This window comes from Pelodiscus sinensis, chromosome 18, assembly GCF_049634645.1.
Source record: "Pelodiscus sinensis isolate JC-2024 chromosome 18, ASM4963464v1, whole genome shotgun sequence".
Taxonomy (NCBI): Eukaryota; Metazoa; Chordata; order Testudines; family Trionychidae; genus Pelodiscus; species Pelodiscus sinensis.
The window spans coordinates 18,183,342-18,203,767 of NC_134728.1; the positions used below are offsets into that span (position 1 = coordinate 18,183,342).

The following is a 20,426-nucleotide window of genomic DNA, read 5'->3' on the forward strand; positions in this document are numbered from 1 at the left end:
TGTTTCCTCTCAGCTTAAAAAAATAGGGATGAAACAAGCTCCAATCCCTAACATATTTCTTGGTTGCTCAGAGACATCTGATGTTAAGCCTCCCTGATGAGCAAACACAGCACATGAAATTTTGTTTATGAAAACAGATTCATTGGGACAGCTAAAACCATGAGTCAGTGCCCTCTCTGAAAGGGTGTGCTGCAAATGAGGACACTCACCAAACAGAAATGCCTGTGAAACCAAAAGAACTCCCACAAGCCAAGAGATGCTGTTTCTGCTCTCACAAAAAACATGAATACACATAGCATGTGGCAATGCTTCCTCATTGCCTAGCAACTGATTGTTTAGCCAGGAGCTCCATGGTAAAGCAGAGGTTTTGTGAATGAGAGGAGCTCCTAGTGAAGCTGTGGATTCGAGCCCCATGGGTAGCAACCTCAAGGTCTGCTAGTTGTACCGGTGTCTCTGTAAACTGTGTCAAATGGTTGGTGTGAACATACATATATGACACTCGATAGCCTGTATTTTCAGTTCAACTCAGCTGCAACTACCGCATTTGTGAGTGTATCTGGTTTGCTTGGGAAAAACGGGGAACTGCTCAAGCAAATACTGTGGCAAGTTCAAAAGAACTATGAGGGGCAAAAGGGATATTAAGCTATTACTGTGGCTTTCCAGTCCGGGAACGGTCCAGTTTGCACCTGGCTAAGCCCTGTTCAGCTGATATATATAATGAGGAAGAGTCACATTCATTTTAATCCAATTTGCCATCCCTAGTAGCCCACAGTCTCCATGACTCAGGGCCTCATCTGCTGAAAGGTAAGTAAGATGGGGCCAATGCACAACGGAGGATTTTACCACACGCCTTTTGAGAAGACTAAGGGTATGTCCACACTGCAATAAAAGATCCCGGGCACTGCCCCAGCTGGCCTGAGTCAGCTCACTTGAGCTCAGAGAAGCTATGAGGCTAAAATTAGCAATGTAGACATTTGAGCTGAAACATGGGCTCTGAAATCTTGCAATGGGTTTGGATGCTCCAACCCAAACCTTAACGTCTACACTGCAATGTTAAGCCCTGCAGCCTAAGCCCCTTACCAAGCCCAAGTCAAAAGACCTAGGCTCTGTGACTTGGTGCCACAGGCTTTTTATTGCAGTGTGGAAGTACCCTAAAGACTTAGGCATTGTAGTGTTGAATACTGCAGCACTTGGCTTTTTGGCACCCTCCCCAGTGGTATCAGGAGTCCTGTTAGCCTCCAGGATCCTGTACAATGCAGAGGAGAGAGGGGCACAAAGGAATGTGATTCTTGGAAGCCAGCATACAAACCAGGGAGCCACTCAGTAGCAAATTCTGAGGAGAGGGGTGGGTTTAGACTCCTGCCCCACCTAGGGATTTAGATGCCTAAGTCTAGGACAGAGACTGCTTGGGATTCACACACATGAACTCTTCCCTAAAGTTAGGCACCTAACCCAGATCAGCCATTTGCAAGAAATACTGGGCAAGTGATAATGCTGCCCCCTTATAATTTCTACCCATCTGAAGCACTTATTTCAGACTGAGGGATGGGGACACAGTTTCTAATCCTCTCTCTGCCTAACACAGAGCAGGGATTGGACCCCACATATTTGACCTCTTAGCAGAGTGCCTTGATCACTGGGATTTTGGGTGAGCTGGGATAAGACTCAATCTTACGGTGTCCCACTCTGTATAAATAATTAAACAATCACTGGCACAGGGTCTACCACATATTAAGTGAATGCCCTAACTTCAGACTATGGAGTCATTCTCATCTTTCTCTGGCCTAACGATTACTGGATTGGGCCATTAAAGCAAGCTAGACAGAGAAACACCTAATCTGAGAATCTCTCTGAGACCAAACTGCTAGGTCATGACAGGACTGAGGGAGCCATGCACATACCAAGCTGCCAAAATGTAGGTACCATGGAGACTTTAATATCGGAAACACCTAGGAATTTTAGGCACCTTCAGGATTAGAAGAGTAGGGTGGGGAATTGTGAATGCTAGTGGTGCCTACATTTTTAGGTGCTTACAATAGCATTTGGATGAAGTCCCATTGTGTCCCCTTCTCCTCCCTGAAGCAGCATTCTGTGGTCCGCCAAAGTGGCACCACTGAAGAGTGCTCCAGGATTTGACATAATTTTAACCCAGGTCTTAGCACACTGCTGACACTCCGAATATAATAGCCACCCACTCTGATATCATGAGGACTTTGTTTTTATTTCTCAATTTCACTGATGTAAATCTGCCCTGTATACACGAGATTGTGCCATGGTGATGAATGATTCTAAATAAGGAACCACTTAGCTAATGTTCGCTGTACAGAGTTCCATTGTATAGAGCAGGGTTAGCACACACAACACTGTTCAATCGAAAATGAGGCAAACAGAAGTTCAGCATTTTTCCTTTCACCCCTTCACCCCCAGCTCCCCCTCCAGTCTGAGCATGGCAGAAATAAACAGATTTCAAAAAATAAAAACAAAAATCATTTTTGTGTGAGACAAATACACTGGATATGTACAAGAAAATCAAATGGAAGGAGGTGTGTTTTCAATTTTTGCTGGGAAAACATCAATGCATGCTAATGTTTATTACAGAAGATATACCATACTGTGCATGCTCATCAAAAATGCCACATTTGAACTGGTGTGAGATGCAAACCCCTTTAAAACTTTGCTTGTTTTACTGCCAGCTCAATGTGGAAGAAGCAAGGCTGCCAATCTGCCTCAACAGCAATACATTTATTTTAAAATATAAATTCTCATATGTAGTCATCTAAGGTAATGACATCATAAATAGGCAGGGTTAGCAATGTTTCCTGCCGACAGCTCCAATGAGCCTTCTTTAATAGCCAATAAGTCAGTTAACTCCCTATATAAACAGGGTTGCCAATTTTCATCGTTTGGTCTGCTACACAAAACCATTATGAAGCATTCTCTTGACTTAGTCTTCAACTATTACACGTTTTAAAACATCCAGTCTTGCAGGGCTGACGTGGGCAGTGACAGATGGGAAATGAACTAGCAGCTTTATGTGCAAATTATATGACTGAGCTTGCAGCTTGCCAAGAGGTGACTAATCAAATGTAGAATGAGAGACTTCATTTTACAGATTATCCATTATTCAAACTAACATTCAGCTTTTGACATATGATTGCCAACATACAGCAACAGATTTGACAGCAGGTCCTAGGTAGTGTTGGTGGCCTGTGAGATACAGGAACTCAGACTAGAGTGATCAGTTTATAATCTCATCACCATTTAAGATACTACACTGTAGCTTCTTTAAGTGAGCATGAGCTATTACAATAAGTAGTATTAAAGGATTATTTGCACAACAAGGTACTTGCCAATATAAGGATGATAGAACAAGGCTCTTATTCATAATGGTGTACTTTTGGGGGGAAGGCTTCAGAAAACTTGTTCAAAACTATCGCAGGACAGTAAATAAAATAAAATAAATAAACAAATACCCTCACCATGTTTCAAGACAAAAGGTAACACTTATTGTATTCAAAAGGTACCACCAGAGGGAGTATCAGTAAAATAAGAGCACAAATGCAGCTACATTCATTGCTGAACAAAGAATGTCTGCCAGTTCCAACATGTGCTTTCTTACTCGAACCAAAAGGAGTTGTCCTGGCAACTAAGCAGCTATTCAATATTGCCACGTTATTACATTTTATGTTTATATTATAAGCTTTTCCAAGCATTAACTATGCATTCCTACACCCATATATATTCCATACAGCATCTAAAATATTTTGTGCCCTACTGCAAGACAAATAATTTCTCCTTGGGATGCAGCCTACCCTATATGTGCACACATACACACCCATACCCATTTAGCCTGCAGCTATTTAATAGGGCCACAATATTATCATCACATCACAGTTTATGCAAGGATGTCAAAGACACTGCAGAAGTATTGGATATGATCCTCCATCAGCAATTCAACTGGTGATGTCACTTCCTCTCCCCAAAATCAGAGAAAAAGTAGATATAAAACACAAGCGTTCTGATTTAGGCAGTGTTTTACACATGTGAAATGCACCAATAAACTATGACAGAAGATGAAAGGGGAAAAAAAAGTCAGGTCCTACGTCCTCTCACTAAAGAAAGCCACATGGACAGGCGATGGGAAATGTCAAAGTCTCATTTTTTTGACCATCAATTCAAAATCCAGTCAGGTTGAATGTATTAAGGAGTGAATGGGTATTCAATGACCAGAGCTGCATTAAGACAGGGACTTAAGGGGACACAAGCCCAGAAGCCCATGTTATGGTCTAGTTCTTCCTGGCAGAGGTGTGGGGGGGGGGAGGGTGAAGGTGGCTCCATATTCTGTTGATCTTCCTCCCCCTACCCTTGCCTCAAGCTGGACACACAAGCACTGGGAAGCTCTGTCCTTGTGCTGCCCTCACCAAGAGGCTTTGCCCCCACAGCTCCCACTGGCCAGGAATCATGGGAGCTGTGGGGGGCGGTGCTTGCAGGCAACCATGGGGCAATGCAGAGCCACTTGCCCCCCCCCCAAACAAACAGGAACTGCCACAGGTAAATATCCGATACCCCAACCCCTGGGCCCAGTCTTGAATCCCCTCCTATACCCTAACACCCTCCCAAACCCCACTCCCAAACTCTCAGCCCTGAGCCTTTTTCCGCATCTAAACTCCTAACCCAGCCTAGAGTCCTCTCCTGCACCTCAAACACCTCATCTCCAGCCCCTCCCCAGAGCCTGCACTCCCAGTCAGAACCCTCACCCCCTCTTGCGCTGACACCAGCAGCCCCCCCATACATCGAACTCCTCATTTTGGCCCCATCCTGAAGCCTAGAGGACCCCACCAAATCTAATAGCCCCTGATCCCAGAGGAGTTAATCTGGCCCTGTCATTGACCTGTTTACCATGAAAGCAAGGCGATGTCAGTTGAGTTCCTAGAAGACAGGTAATCACTTCCCCAAAATCATATCAGAGCTGGTCCAGTCAGCAGAAAGATAAATGATTAATTTATCATGAATCTCAACTACCATACCTTATTTCTAAATGGAGCTTTTCCAGATAAGCGATCACAAGGCCTTTCAGCAGGTCAGTATAGGGAAGGCATCTTTATAACAGTGATTATTGTAAAGGTGCACAACCCTACAGCATACTCAGTGCTACAAATTATTTTAGTTACTTAACTGTTTTTTATTTTAATCTATGTGCTTCCCTGCCCCTTCCCCCTGCACTTTGGATAAAGAAAGATCTTCATTCACCAGGGGTGACAGTTCAACATCTTTAAAGAGTGCTAAAAGTACCTCCAAACTAAATGGTCTATTTTAAAAAAATAGCCTACCGTAATATAAACGGGGATGGTGACTTGGACAAATACATTATAGAAAAGACATTGTTACAATATTCCTTGGCAGGTTATATGTGGCATTGTTAAGTGCTTTATATTATTGTATTTCACAGAATAATTGCAGCAAAAGATAAAACTACTAGAAATGGGAATAGTTTTTCATTTTGGTACCAGCTTGAAAACAGGCCCCTTATGCCCCAATTTTAATATATTTTGTGATGAAGAATTGTTTGAAAATAGGACAGTTTTGCGCAACTCTGAAGTTTACAATTTTATATTTGAATTTTCATGCATCTTCAAAGCAAAAGAACAGCCATTTCATCAAACTTTGCAGAAAAACTGTATCTGAGGGGATAGAAGTGACTATCCCAGTACCAAAAATGTCAGTAAAAAACTATGGAACTTTATCAGTTTTCACCCAGCTCAAATTATACTCACTCTCATGACTCAAGCACACGGTTGGAGGGGGATAAATTGAGGGGGCACATCAGTCCAAGAAATTCATATTGTAGACTCTTTGAGACAGGGGTCATCTTTTTGTTTTGTATTTATACAGTACTTTGTGCAATGAGGTTCGGTCCATGAGTGGGGCTCTGAGGCACTGCCACATTATAAGTAAATCAGCAATAACAATAATTTCCCAGATGATCCATTTGAAAATTCTGTGTCCAAGAATATTTGATTGTAAAAAATACAATCAAACACCAGTTCCTCAATTTGGCTTAACTCGCCCTTTGAAGAAAAAAAAATCAGAGCCATAGATTAGCTGGCCTTTCACCAACCAAGACTTGATTGAAAATCAACTACAGATGTGAACATGCACACTCACAAAATGAAGCAATTTCTGCTCATGCAGCAGCCGCCTTTTGTTGGCACACTCTGGGAAAATATCAGCACAAACTGGTACCGTCTGGAACACTCTGCAGCATTCGTGGCAATTATGTGACCAAACCGTTCCTGTTCTCCCCATTAAGATAAACTTTGCTTATTACTTACTGAGCCCAGACTGGAGAAAGGAAGGATGAAGGCAAAAAATTTTTAACTCAAAAGGAGAAGCTGAGGAGTAAGAGCAACAGCCCAGAGATTCATCCTCCTGTTGTCTCCACCTCTGTGGAAATGGTCGTCCTGTGGTGGGTAACCTGCGGCCCAAGGGCTGTATGCAGTCCATTGTGTTTCTTTGTATGGCCCGCCAGACATTTTGTTTACCATTGCCCATGTTACAGAGTTGCCAGATCCTGCTGGTTTTCGTCCATGTTGGGTTTTTTCCTACAGTTATTAAAAAAGTGACATGCACTTAAAACAAGGGCACATGAAGTGAGGTGCATGCTGACACAACATTGACTGTGAGAGCCATGCGCTCCCTCTGTAACCAAGTGCTGCTACGGTTCAATAGGCACACCCTGCAAATTCTAGGCATGCAAGCACAGTTAGCAAAACTACCCTCTCCTGGGAAGAGTGGGTTGTGACAATTTTGCAGCCCATTGAGATGAAGGATGGCCACTCATGTGGCCCATTCAGTGGTCTAGGTTGCCCCTCACTGCTTCATAGTGTGATTCTTGCACTGCGCACTGGTAGGTGTGGTCTCAGAGGAGGACACACCAAGCAGTGAATAGGGACAGGTTAGAAAATGAGAAACACTGAGGGCACTATGCATTTTTTTCTCGGCGTCCTAACCTGTTCTAAAGACTGGTGTTATTTCTAAGGTTCACTGCTATAAGTCAATGCAGCTAGGAAGGAAGGGTGATCATGTAAGAGTTTGCTAAGGTTCTAACTCTCTCATAGGATCTGCATTTGCAGACTAATACTTTGGCCGTTCTGGCAGGCAAGTTGTTCTTACCGTTTATGGTGCCGTACACAACACCAGGGGCAGCCCGTAAGCCTAGGCAGACTAGGCGGTCAACCTAGGGCACCGCTGGCCCAGGGCACCCGATGATGATGTCATGGGGCGCCGGAGCTCCCGATGATGACATCACAGCCATTGACAGCTGTGCAGATGGGGGCGCTGATCACACTTTCTGCCTGGGGCAGCTCCTGCACAACACTATTAAACTGGTGGCCCTTTGCTTGATGGCAGTCAGTGGGGGCAGGGAGAGGGGGAAATTATGATCTTCAGCACCACACTAATGAAATATTTTTAAAGCAAATTTAAAAACTAAGGTCTTGCTGACTAATACAGTAAATTCAGAAATGGACAATATATACCTGAAGATGGAAAATGCCTGTTAAATGGCTTCATTACCTCTTGAATGGCTCTTTCAGTATTCTGGCAGGCCTTTTCACTTTTAAGTTAGCTATATCCTCTCTGGAGGAAGCAGAGCCACTGACTTGGGATACAGAGAAGCAGATGGGTGGACATTAAGACCCAGTGGTACCCCAAATGTTCAAGTGCTCTATGCAACTGCATTATTATGTGTGGCTTTGTCTACACTATGAGTTCTGCCAAAAGAGTCAATGCAAATGAAGCACAGATTAGCATTTTCTCGTGCTTTATTTGCATAATCTCTTCCAGTCTGTTTTTACACAAGGGCTTTTTGTGCAAAAACAAGCAGTTTGTCTGTGGCCATTTTGTGCAAACCCCCCTTTCTGCGCAAGATCCTTATGCCTCTCCCCGTGCTTCATTTGCATAGCCTCTTTTGGCAAAACTCATAGTGTAGCCGTAGCCTCTATGATCAAGAATGGGCCTGCTGGCAGGTCTGCTATGTGTTATTATTTTGAAGCCTGCTACCCATTCCTTTCCTTTGGTGTCCTCTAATCCTTCTATTATGGGAACTAATGAAGAACTTTTCTGTATGCACCTTCTCCACCCCACTCATGCTTTTATAGACCTCTATCATATCCCCCTCCATCTCCTCTTTTCTAAGCTGAAAAGTCCCAGTCTCTTTAGCCTCTCTTCATATGGGACCTGTTCCAAACCCCTCATCATTGTAGTTGCCCTCCCTTCTCCCACCCTCTCTCTTCCCCTCTCCCACCTCCTTTTCCCAGTCTCCCCCAGTTTTGTTCAATAAAGAGAGATTCTATTTTTGAACACAATTGTCCTTTATTTTGTACATCAGGAAGGGGGGCTAGGGAGGGGTAAGTGGAAGGAGGTGAGGGAGGAATGGGGTACGAGCCCCCGATAGGGAGGACTGGGCTGACTCTGCGGGCTTCTGGGGGTGGAAGCTCTCCTGCAGCCCCCCAATTGTCCTCTCTCCCCAGATGGCAGCCTGCGGCAAGTGCAGCCGGTCTGATGGCCGAGTGCTGTGATGTGCCCAGTGTGGGTACTCCGGGCAATCCAAGCCAGGACTGCTTTGCAAGCGGGGCACCCCTGAGAACTGTCTGTCCGGGGTGGGGGTCGGGTCCCTTTAAGCACAGCCCTCAGCTAGCCTGAGACAGCAGCTCCACGCTCTAAATCCTTATCTGATGCCCTGCCGGCACTGCTTCCGGCCATCCTTAACCCTGGTTCAGGGTCCACTCTGTGTGGACATGCTAGTTCGAATTAGCAAAACGCTAATTCGAACTAGTTTTTTAGTCTGGATGCGTTAGTTCGAATTAGCTTAGTTCGAATTAACTAATTCGAACTAATGTAGTTCGAATTAGCGCTGTAGTGTAGACATACCCATAGGTAGAATAAATATATCTTAAACCGCGTTTCTGTACCGTCCACATAGCTGGAGGTTGACGGGAGCAAATACTTCTGTCAGCTTCCTTTACTCTTCGTGAGGAGCAGGAGTATCGGTAGCAACAGGGGCACACTCTGAGTTTGATTTAGCAGGTCTATACCAGTATAGACCTGCTAAATTGAACTCCAGAAGATCAACCACTGCAGCGTCGATCTTCCATGTAGTGTAGATGTGCCCTTGTTGTAGACATATGTACCCTTCTGCATATTCTAAGGGTCCACCCGCTAGCCCACAAAAGCTGCTCACTAACGTGCTACCCACTGCATGCTCTTAAAAAGGTGCTCAAAAAGTGAGTTCAGTTGGCAAGTCATCCACCAACAGCACAAAACCCTGCTCAAAGCTTCTTATAGGAATGCAAGCCCAGATGGTTTCCCCTTCTTAACTGGTACTCCCTGGGAGTGAGAACTTGGAACTTCCTTGTGCTATTGAATAGCAATATATTTTCTCCAGACTACATTTTTAAAGAAAATAATTAAGACTGTAATAATGGGTGGTCCCACAAGCTATAAATTTCATGCTATGTTTGGCTTCAGGCATCTATGGAAAACAATCTGCTTGTCATAATGTTATTAACCTTCTGAGAACAGGGAAGTTGTAGGGGCAGAGGGGAGACGAAGAGATCTTTATATTAAAAAACCTTCCACCATTGCGGCCAACGGTAACATATCAGATCTGGTTTGTGACTCATCTTGGAAGCTATACATTTTCTTAAATACCAAAGAGCTTGGTATCTTATGTGGTCATGATAATTATCAACAGATCATTGAATTCTTGAGTTTAATATGTGATGCTTTACAAAGGAAAGCTTCTCACCCATCCTTTTCTCTTTTTCCTGATCTTCCCCGTTTCTCCCCCTCTCCATCAATTTGTGTGTGTAAACTCCTTTTTTCCCTGTTACCACCATCTCAGATCTAGGAGCAGTCAGGAACACATGGATGCACATGGATTGTCTGGATTGTTTAGCCCTCAGAAACCCTGATGAAAGGAACACCTCTCAATAAAAACTGTTACACGTTTCCAGTTATCCAATCTAAAAATTATTCCTTCAATTTACAACTGCTGCCATCACCAACCTCAGAAGTGCCACCCACCTGCATTAAGAGGCGGGGGATATTGACGGGGCCAGCAGTGAAAGGGGAACAGTGCTAACAGCAAAGGAAAGACACAGTTGCCAAGGGACAATAGGTAGCTTCTCCCCCAGGAAGTCTCTGGCCAGCTCATTGGCCTGCATTCCCCAGTTCTCCGTATATAACCTGGCATGGGGGTCACAGAGCCCTCTCTGCTCACTTGGTCTAATAGTGAGAATCCAGACAGACAGATGACACTGGTCTAGCCAATTACTTGTTTGGGAGTTGGGAATTAATTCTTTCTCCCATGGGACCACTGGTGGCAGAACGGGGAGTTTGTTGCCTTCCTTACAGCACCTTTAACCTACTGTGGGTTAAACAGAAATGCACTTAGTACTTAAGAGTACGTCTACACTGCACGCTAATTTTGAAATAAACTATTCCAGAATAGTTATTTCGAAATAGCTTATTTCGAAATAGCACGTCCACACTGCAAGGAAGACTCAAAATTAGTCTGAGGCAGGCTTCCCTAATGTAGATGTGCTAATGCAATTTAGAGCCCTAGGAGGCACTGGGGAGGAATAACTTAGAATGACCCTGGTGAGGGACTATTTCGAAACAGTAGCAGTGGAGAGTCTACACATGCCTTATTTCAAAATAGCTATTTCGGAATAGGCGTTATTCCTTGTAGAATAAGGTTTACAGATTTTGGAATAAGCTGTCTGTTATTTCAAAATTATTTCGAAATAATGGAATGGCTGTGTAGACGCTCGCATTATTATTTCAAAATAACGCAAGTTATCTCAAAATAAGGATGCAATGTAGATGCACCCTAACTGAGGTACTGGGGTAGACTTATTTATTCACCACAACTTGTGACCCATTTCTACTGTGGTTAAGAGAATAAAATGAATAGTTCCCAGAGATAAAAGACCTTGGACTTTGATGATCGGCCTTGAGTTCATAGAGTGAGACTTTGTGGCCCTTGCAGGCTGAGTTTCCCACCCTTTTGCACTGTCTGTCCCCTGTATGAGGGGAAAGGGTGCTAGGACTCAAAGAGAGCTGAGTTCTGGGGAATAAGCTAAGGAGAGCCCACTCCACATTAATCATTCTATGGCAAGGAGCCCTGAATGCCCCACACTGGAACCAATTAACTGCCTGGTACAGAACAGTCTGGGTGTTGGCAAAGAAGTATTCCTCCTCTGTGTTAAAATTTAATAAAAGTTGCACCTGACATTTAATACCATGTAGGTGTTTGTCCTCATTTTGACGCTGTGTCCACATCAATAGCCAGGGCCATCGCAAGAGGGTGTGGGGGCTTAGAGCAACTCCCCCACTGCAGGCCTCGGTCCACCCACCCTTCCCCAAGCCTTGCCCCTGTTCCACCCGCTTCTCCCCCTCCCCAAGCAACATGGCCCAGGGAAGTATGGGGAAGCCTGCAACAGCGGCAGCAGGGATTCCACCACACACACTCACCACATGGGCAGCAGGTGCTGAAGTGGCCCAGCAACCTGCTCTATCCCACTGTGCAGCCGACTGTACCCCACTTCTCCATGGTGGCAGGAAGTGGAGCACCTGGGACCGGGGCACTCTCCTTCTCCCCAACACGAAGAAGCCAAGCACAGTGTGCCAGAAGCCTGGCTGCTCCGGCCCCTGCCATCCACGTGATGAGTGTATGGGTGAGCAACCCCTCCTGTTGCCCCATGCTAGGCCCCCATAATTGCCTGGGTCCTTCCCATCCATAGGACCAGTTGAGGTGGGCACTGCGGGGCCCCCAAAAGTACGGGACTTGGGGCGGTTGCCACGATTTGTCCTATGGAGAGTCAGAGCAACTAACACAGGTATTGAAATCCCACTCTGGAACTCAAGATTTGGAAAATGCATACAGATACGGCATGTACCCATGCCCATTTAATTCAGTGACAAGGCTGACTTGTTTCAGGGAGAGGCATTCAAAGCTCTCTTTCCTCTTATTCTGTAGTGCCCACAAGAGGTGAGTCAACAGAAAGATAAATATTGTCATTCCAAGGACACTTTCAACTGCGTACATTGTGAATACCCTCAGCACCAAGCTGGTTTGAGCTGTTGACATGGACCTTCTCTGGCCCTGAGTCATCCATCCGCTGGTACCAAGCTGAATGCAGAGACTGATAGGAAGAAGTTTAATGCCTCAGTTCTGAACTTCATGCTGCTGGAGGTCAGTTCCACTCCTGGTGCAGGCTGTGATAGTCATAGGGAAAGCACTGTGTGCCAGACTGCCCCTGCCTCCTATAGACTGTGGTGCAGGACCACCCCAACCACTCATTAACTTTTCCAGTACAGAATGCCCATTCCTTTCCCAAGAGATATCAGGTGCAGATGCTCAGACAAGAAAGACATCTTCATGTATGGTGGGGAAAGCCTTCTGTTGTAGGGGTATTTGGGGGTGGAATGGGGAGGAAAGAATGGGGGTTTTGCACTGGCGTAGCCCTGGGCAACTCTGAACTCTGTAGTTGGCCTCCAGGCAGTCAGCACTGCATGTGGGAACTGAAACAATATGTATTAGCAGGAGTGTTGCAAGCAAGACACAAGAGTCAATCTACTCTACTCCACACTGATTAGGCCTCAGCTGGAGTACTGTGTCCTGTTCTGGGTAGAGGTGTAGAGAGGATGTTATGCGCCCGGGGGCAAAGGAAAAATGTGTGCCCCCCTTGCCCGCCGCCACAGCACGGCAGGGTCCTGAACCTGGCGCATGTCTGAGCCCGACCCTTGGGGGGGAGACCATCTTCCCCTACCCCCACTGTTTGGGGCCAGGCCCCCACATGCACTGACCTGCCAGCGGAGATGGAGGAGGGTCGGGCTTGGGGGCGGAGAAGCAGGAAGGAGGCTCCAGCAGGCAGCGGCGGGCAGAGGAGGAGCAGGCGAGTTGAGGGATGACAGGGGGAGCGGAGGGAGACTAAATTGGTGCCCCCCCCAGCGTGGTGCCTGGGGGCAACTGCCCCCCCTTGCCCCTCTCTCGCTATGCTATTGGTTCTGGATTCCACATTTCAGGAAAAACATGGACAAATTGGAGAAAGTCCAGGGGATAGTAACAAACATGATTAAAAGTCTAGAAAACAGGACCTATGAAGGAAGATTGAAAAAAATGGATTTGTTTAATCTGGAGGAGAGAAGACAGGGAGGGACGTGATAACAGTTTTCAAATACATAAAAGACTGTTATAAAGGCGGAGGCAGAAAAATGTTTCTCCTTAATATCTGAGGACAGAGCAAGAACCAATGGACTTAAATTTCAGCAAAGGCACATTAGGTTGGACATTAGGAAAATCTTCCTGTCAAAGTGGTAAAGCACTGGAATAAATTGCCTAGAGAGGTTGTAGAATCTCCATCACTGGGGATTTTTAAGAGGAGATTAGACTAGCACCTGTCAGGGATGGTCTAGATCAGGGGTTCTTAACCTTTTTACCTTCACACCTCCCCTGAAAGTGAACTTCATGTTCATACCCCCCTGGGAGCCATTCTGTGCACAGCCTAGCCCCACCCCCTCACCTGACAGGAAGCTAAGGGGCGTGGCTAGGACTATAAGAACTCTGCCAGGGAGCTCAGTCGGGGCCCAGCCTCTGAGGGAGACAGACGCCTGCTCGGAGCTCCTGGCTGATGAGGCTGAGACCTGGCCCAGGCCTTCCACAGCCGCCTTCCCTCAGACCAGCAAAGGCTTCCCTGCCTGGGCCGCCGAGGCCTGGCCAAGCCGGCCAGCAGGGCTACCCTCTGACCTAGGGGAACCCAAGGCTCTACTGGTGCCTGGTGATTCGGAGGACAGGCCTGAGCTGAAGGCCTGGCTCGAACCCCGAGGCCTGCCTGAACCCTGGGACCTGGCAAACCAGCTGGACGCAGCCATCCAAGCTAATTCCCAAGTCTGATGGCTGATGGGGTGAGTGAATCCCATTAGAATGCCTAAATGAATAATATGAGCTTTTTACTTTGAACCTTTTCCTAACAAATGTACGTAATATTTGAAGATGAAAGTCGGCAATGCTCACGTACTGTTATTGTAGTGTGTCGTCACATAGGCCTGATTGATTCGCACTGCTATTATAGCGTGCTGATCTCTAGAAGTTAATAAGAAATTAATGTTTATAATTTTAATTCATAATATTAATTATGCAGAAATCTAATCTTTAGAATTTTATCCAGTGGGACGGCAATTGAGGTAAATTTTCTGGGAGGCACCTCACCCCTCTCCTGTATCCCCTTCACTCCTCCCCTGGGGAGGCGCACCTCACTGGTTAAGAACCCCTGGTCTAGATAATACATAGTCCTCCCCTAAGTGCAGGGACTGCACTAGGTGAGCTCTCAAGATCCCTTCTAATCCTATGATTCTATATTCTCATGTGGAGTGTTTTGCATAAAGCGTTCACTTCAAAATAAAATTTAAACCAGGAACATTACAAATGTACTGGTTTTGCTCTTTTCGTTTCAAAAGGGCTGCATACTGTGGCACAATACAAAGCCAAAATGCAGCAGAGGACACTTACTAAACTGAGTTCAGACTTCAGAGGCTGCAGCCTTCAGAAGAAGGGGGAGGGGAAACCAGCCAGGTATTCTGGAAGCTATGCATACCACGTTTTATTTCTTTTGGTAGGACCTGAAGTACAAAATCCTGAGGAGAGAGCCAGTCTGAGTGCACTGAGAAGGTATTGTTGCAGTCGGAGTGGTAGTTCATTTTGGCTGGAATGCAAAGTACAGTGGAGAGTGTGCCATAATGAAAACAGAGAACTTGCTGAATTCCTTTTCTCCAGTTAAATTTCAAATGCTGAGCCCTTTTTCAGACTTAATGCTTGGAAGGCTATGCCACACACACTCACACACACACAGACCTAATAAATCTGTCATAAAGATATACAATTAGCAGTTATAGCATCTTTCTTTTGAGGATCTGAAAGCACTTTATAAATATTAGCTAGTTAATCTATACAATAACCCAGAAAGAGAGGGATGTGGTATTATCTCCATTTTATTGACGGGGAAACTGATGCACAAGACAGGAACAGGCTATTCCAGACCAGGCAATAAGTTACTAACAAAACTAGGAATAAAACCCAGGAGTCTTGGCTCCTAATATTTTAACTCAGTAGAACATACTCCTCCACAGATATTGACTATTAGCATACCGAGGAAGGATTTTCTCTCTTTCCTTCCCTTTCTAATACTTGCCTTGTTTGGCAGGTATGAAAACAGCAGATGACTATTACAGCCAACACACCCTGGAGAGAAATTACGATGACCTGAGTTCCCAAAGACCCTTTCCACAGTTCTGCTTTGTTCATTGTAACCCCTCTCTAACATAGTTTCAGTATCTTCCCTGAAGCCAGAGGATGGATTGAGCTGTCATTCAGTGGTATCATTGCACCAGGACTTCTCTGATGGCCACTTCAACTTCTGCAGAATTTAAGTTTTCATTGAAAGGAAATTCAATTCCTAGCCAACTTATTTATGAGGTGAGGAAAAACATCCAAAAAAACAAGTGACTCATTAAGTGTCTGGTGTGAGCTGGCTCTAGTCACCCCAGAGGGTGTTGACCCTGAAGTCTAAAGAGTGATAACTATGTCCCCAATTATAATTTTAGCAGAGCCACCCAGCTCTTTGGAAATAGAGAACTTGAACAGTTTGGTGTCAGTCTGTCCATTTTTCTTCTTGCCAAAAATAAAAGTTCAGTCTCTGTCCTAAAGCCTGCCCCTACCATTTTTGTTTCTTTGCCTTGGAACTCTGTAATGGCTTTCCACATGGTGAGTCTGAAGCTATTCACCTGGTCATCTATTCAGGCAGGACTCATTTCTTTCATTGTTTTACTTCCCCTTCTGCCAGCTCCCATCTGCTCCTTCGTGGGCCAGGAGGGTTTCTTACAGCATATGGCTCAGCTACAACCTCCCACAAGGCAAAATACACAGCAGGCATGGAATAAACTGAAGAATTTGTGGTCCCAGCTTGACAGGATAAAGAACATGCTGTGATTTGGACTTCTAGAGCTTTATTTCCTCATGAGGCCCTATCAAATAATGATTACCAGAGAGAATTGGATATCATTATTCTAATTAGTGGGCACACTTGCTGCCGTTATCTAGCCAGAGAAAAGACACGGATAGGGCAAACTTCGTTTTCATTCTGTTTAGTTAATGCCCAAGTGTCTGTCTTTTTATACTCAAATGTAAGCAGTGAGGCAAGCACTCTGATTCCTTGTAGGGATCAATTCCAATCTTAGGTGCAAATCCAGGGTAAAGCCAGATTTGTACCAGTGCTCTAAGCTGCCCAAGTTAGCCAGTAATGCATGTCTCTCAAAGAAAATAAAGTGTTTAACTGGGCCAAAGAAAGGCACCTACTTCTGCTCAGGATTCATAGCCTTTCCTGCAGTTAGGTGCCTAAGACAGAATATCCCTTTTCCCTATTCCCTCTTGTCACTTACCTACATTTAGAGGTGGACACAAAATAGGTGTCTGCTAGCCCTGACAATCTAGAGGCATTCCTGCCATCAGTAGTTCATTAGTCACAAGTAGTTTTGCCTACATTAGTAAAATGCACACAATACCTTTCTTAAAGAACCTGATACCTTCCAATCCAGATACTATTGCTTTTTTTAAGCCAATCATGAATGTTCAAGGTGGGTGGAAGAGTCAGAGACACCAGGAGAGTGAGAGAGACCAGCTGTAGTTACACACACTGAATATTTCTGTTTTTAGAGCTCTTACAAACACTGCAGAGAAGCCAACAGAGTTTATAATGATGGAGTGCTAAAAATACAGCTTGAAAATGGATACTCTCATGACATTTACAAATGCCATGTGTGGATGTATGGTGTTTATACTACCCATGATCTTCCATTGGTGCAAAGTCCCTTTGGAACCAGACACTGTGCCATAAATTAGAGCAGTGTGGAGGCTGCTGTAACTCAGGGTACGTCTAAACAACATGGCTCCGTCGACGGAGCCATGTAGATTTGTTGTTTTGGCAAAGTCAATTGAAGCCGTGATTTAAATGATCGCAGCTTCATTTAAATTTACATGGCTGCCGCGCTGAGCCGACAAACAGCTGATCAGCTGTTTGTCCGCTCAGCGCGCTAGTCTGGACGCTCCCCTGCCAACATCAAAGCCCTTTGTCGGCAGCCCCGGTAAACCTCATCCCACGAGGAATAACGGCTTCATTTGACTTTGCCTATGTGTCTAATCTACATGCCTCTGACGACAGAGGCATGTGGTCTAGACACAGCATCAGTGAATATCCTGGGGCTGTAACCAGTTCCCCAATAGCAGAATGTAGACAGGGGGAGAATGAACTATGAGCAAACAGAACCCTGAGAAAAGGTTGGTGAGTAAATACCGCACCCAAGAGAAGTCCTACATAGAGCTGTGATTCAGAGATACCCCTCTCAGTCATAGTTCCTCATCTTCTGTCCCATTGGTCCAGAGAGATAGTAATTTGCTGCTGGCATAAAAGGCCCATAAAAGGCTAATTCAGCTACCCAGAGAAGTGAGTAGAAAGGGTGGAGTCATGACTCTCAGGGTACGTCTAGACTACATGCCTCTGTCACCAGAGGCATGTAGATTAGGCTACCAGACATAGGAAAATGAAGCAGCGATTTAAATAATCACCGCTTCATTTAAATTTAAATGGCTGCCGCGCTGAGCCGACAAACAGCTGATCAGCTGTTTGTCGGCTCAGCGTGATAGTCTGGACGTGCGGGTGGCGACATCAAAGGTATTTGTCGACCACCCAGGTATACCTCATCCCAGGAGGCATACCTGGGTGGTCGACAAATACCTTTGATGTCGACACCCGCGCGTCCAGACTATCGCGCTGAGCCGACAAACAGCTGATCAGCTGTTTGTTGGCTCAGCGCAGCAGCCATGTAAATTTAAATGAAGTGGCAATTATTTAAATCACCGCTTCATTTTCCTATGTCTGGTAGCCTAATCTACATGCCTCTGGCGACAGAGGCATGTAGTCTAGACGTACCCTCATTGTCCACCCTCCAATCAGCTACTCCAAGGATGAAAGTAAGCAATGCATGTAACATACAGTGCTTATTTCGACACACTTAGATTCAAGGCCTAGGCAGCCCATGCAAAGGAACAAGGGGACTTCTTATAGCCCCAAATTAATTTTAAAAAAATCTCCAGCATCACTGAATGGACTCTGAACTTTCAATAATTTTAATTACCCACTAAAAAGAGCTCCAGGTGTCCATATTGGCAAACAGACATCACTATGGAAAAGAAAAATCGAGGCCTCAAATGTAAGTCCCTTCCTCAAATGAACAGCCAGTAGCTAGACATCTTAAAAATCAGACAATTGCAAAATGTTTACATTAGAACCATTAGAATTGTCAGTTCAGCTGTGTAAATCCAAATTTGCATACAGAAATCCAGCCACAAACTAATCTCTGTTTTTGCAACTGACCACACCCAAAAATTGAGCTCTTAATCTCTGATGTGCATACCCAGCTTACTCAAACTGGTAATTCTGCACCCAGGCATCCCATTTTTACACTTTAGAAGTTGCATGCCTCAGAAGTGAGACTCCAAATTTGTAGTCTAAGGCTGCAAGTCTGGAACTGGGTGAGTAATAAAACTTTTATATATGGTGTATGTGCTGTAATAATCTCAGATCAGACCGTTTGCAGAAATTTCAACCATTATGTCATAAGAACAAGACTGAGTAGCTGTGTGTATGTATATATATTTTGCCCCAACTATGCATGCATAAATCCTACTAAATTTAATGGGAATTTTGTGGCAAATATACCCATATAACATTTAATTCCGACATGTTTTATGGACAGTGCTCCACTGTTTTTCTGCGGTGGTACCAATGTTCTACACAATTACCTTACAAAAGCATTCATTGCTGATAGTGACACTACTACTCTGATGTATAAATCCAATTTAATTCCATTAGCAAATTTCCATAATTTCCTTGGAGTATCAAAATTCTATTAGCACTTAACTATACTAATATATTATCATTAGTTACAGTATATAATACAATTCACAGACAAACAGGCATGTGGTCACTCAGATAAACACAGATTCATGGACAAAATTCCAATTATGACAACAATGAGAATATAAAGGAACACATCAAGTTTCTAAAATCCAAAATATAATTAATAGAATGCTAAAGCTGCCACTAGAACCCATGAATGTATCAAAATTCATGAAGAGCTATCTTATAAGAACTGCATTTTATACATTGGGCCACATTGTAAAATGGCATTTGAATATGCACCCCCGATATCTGCAAGGGTGTACATTTTTCACCCTGCATTTTCATTTGCAAGTAGATACCTCTACATGCAGCTTTACATTGTGGACGTGCTAATTCCCAGCTGTGAAACACATCGATAGGGGTTTTCTTGAGCAAATTTTGAACGGGCAGATGTTGTGGGCACAATTTTGGAGGCCCTTCAAAAACGAGGTCCATAATGTTTTATCTGAAAGCTATAGGATCAACTCAATTTCTGAAATTGCAGTGCCAAACACCAGAGAACAGCTCTTATGTCTCATACAGGAACATGTATCCCAACAAGGTATGTAATCTAGGGTACATCTACACAGCAAAAATTTGCATGGGCTAGTCAATCTGAGCTATCTTGAATCCTGATAGTATTGATAACAGTAGTAATGAAAATAGCACAGCAAGTACTACAAGCCTGCAAGGAGCCTAGGCACCTACTTGGCTCACTAGCCCATGCTGTGCTGTTTTCATTACTAGTTTATGTCTAGACTGCATTCCTCTCTCAAAAGAGGAATGCAAATGAAGCAGATTGAAAATTCAAATGAAGCGTGGATTTACAAATCTCGTGCTTTATTCGCATAATCGCATAAGAACGCTTTTTCAAAAAAAGGGTTTTTTGAAAAAGAAACTGCTGTCTAGACGAGGGTTTTGGGAAAAAACAACCCTTTTTTGAAAGAACCCGTACACCTCATTTTTTCAGGAGTAAATCTGTGCTTCATTTGAATTTTGGATCGGCTTCATTTACATTCCTCTTTTGAAAGAGGAATGTAGTTTAGATGTGCCCCTAGTGTTACCCATGCTACCTGGATTCGAGCTAGCTTAGGTTGACTAGCACATGTGCAGCTTTTGCCATGCAAACATACCATCAGGGGCTCTCTGCTGTAGTGAATTACAAAGTCCACCCTAGATGCTATAATAAGAATAGGAATGTTGTGTGAGGTCTATTAGATAATGTCTCCATGGAAGCATTATTTCAGAATAACCGGTTATTCCGAAATAACAAAAAGTGCAGCTACACTGCAAGCCATTATTTCGAAATAATGTCGAGCTGAAGGACTTCTTACTCTGACTCCTGTGACCCTCAATTCATGAGGAGTA

At 44.4% G+C, this 20,426-nt stretch overlaps 2 long non-coding RNA genes across 2 annotated transcripts in view; one reads left to right on the top strand and one right to left on the bottom strand.

Annotated features, from left to right (window-relative positions):
• The window catches only part of LOC112546877 (uncharacterized), a 151,027-nt gene that overhangs the window by 14,526 nt on the left and 116,075 nt on the right, over nt 1-20,426 (bottom strand). The window lies entirely within an intron of this gene.
• Nucleotides 13,734-15,757, top strand: LOC112546878 (uncharacterized). Its single transcript, XR_012896441.1, has 3 exons — nt 13,734-13,971; nt 14,683-14,734; nt 15,267-15,757. It is a non-coding gene; the product is annotated as an uncharacterized LOC112546878 (long non-coding RNA).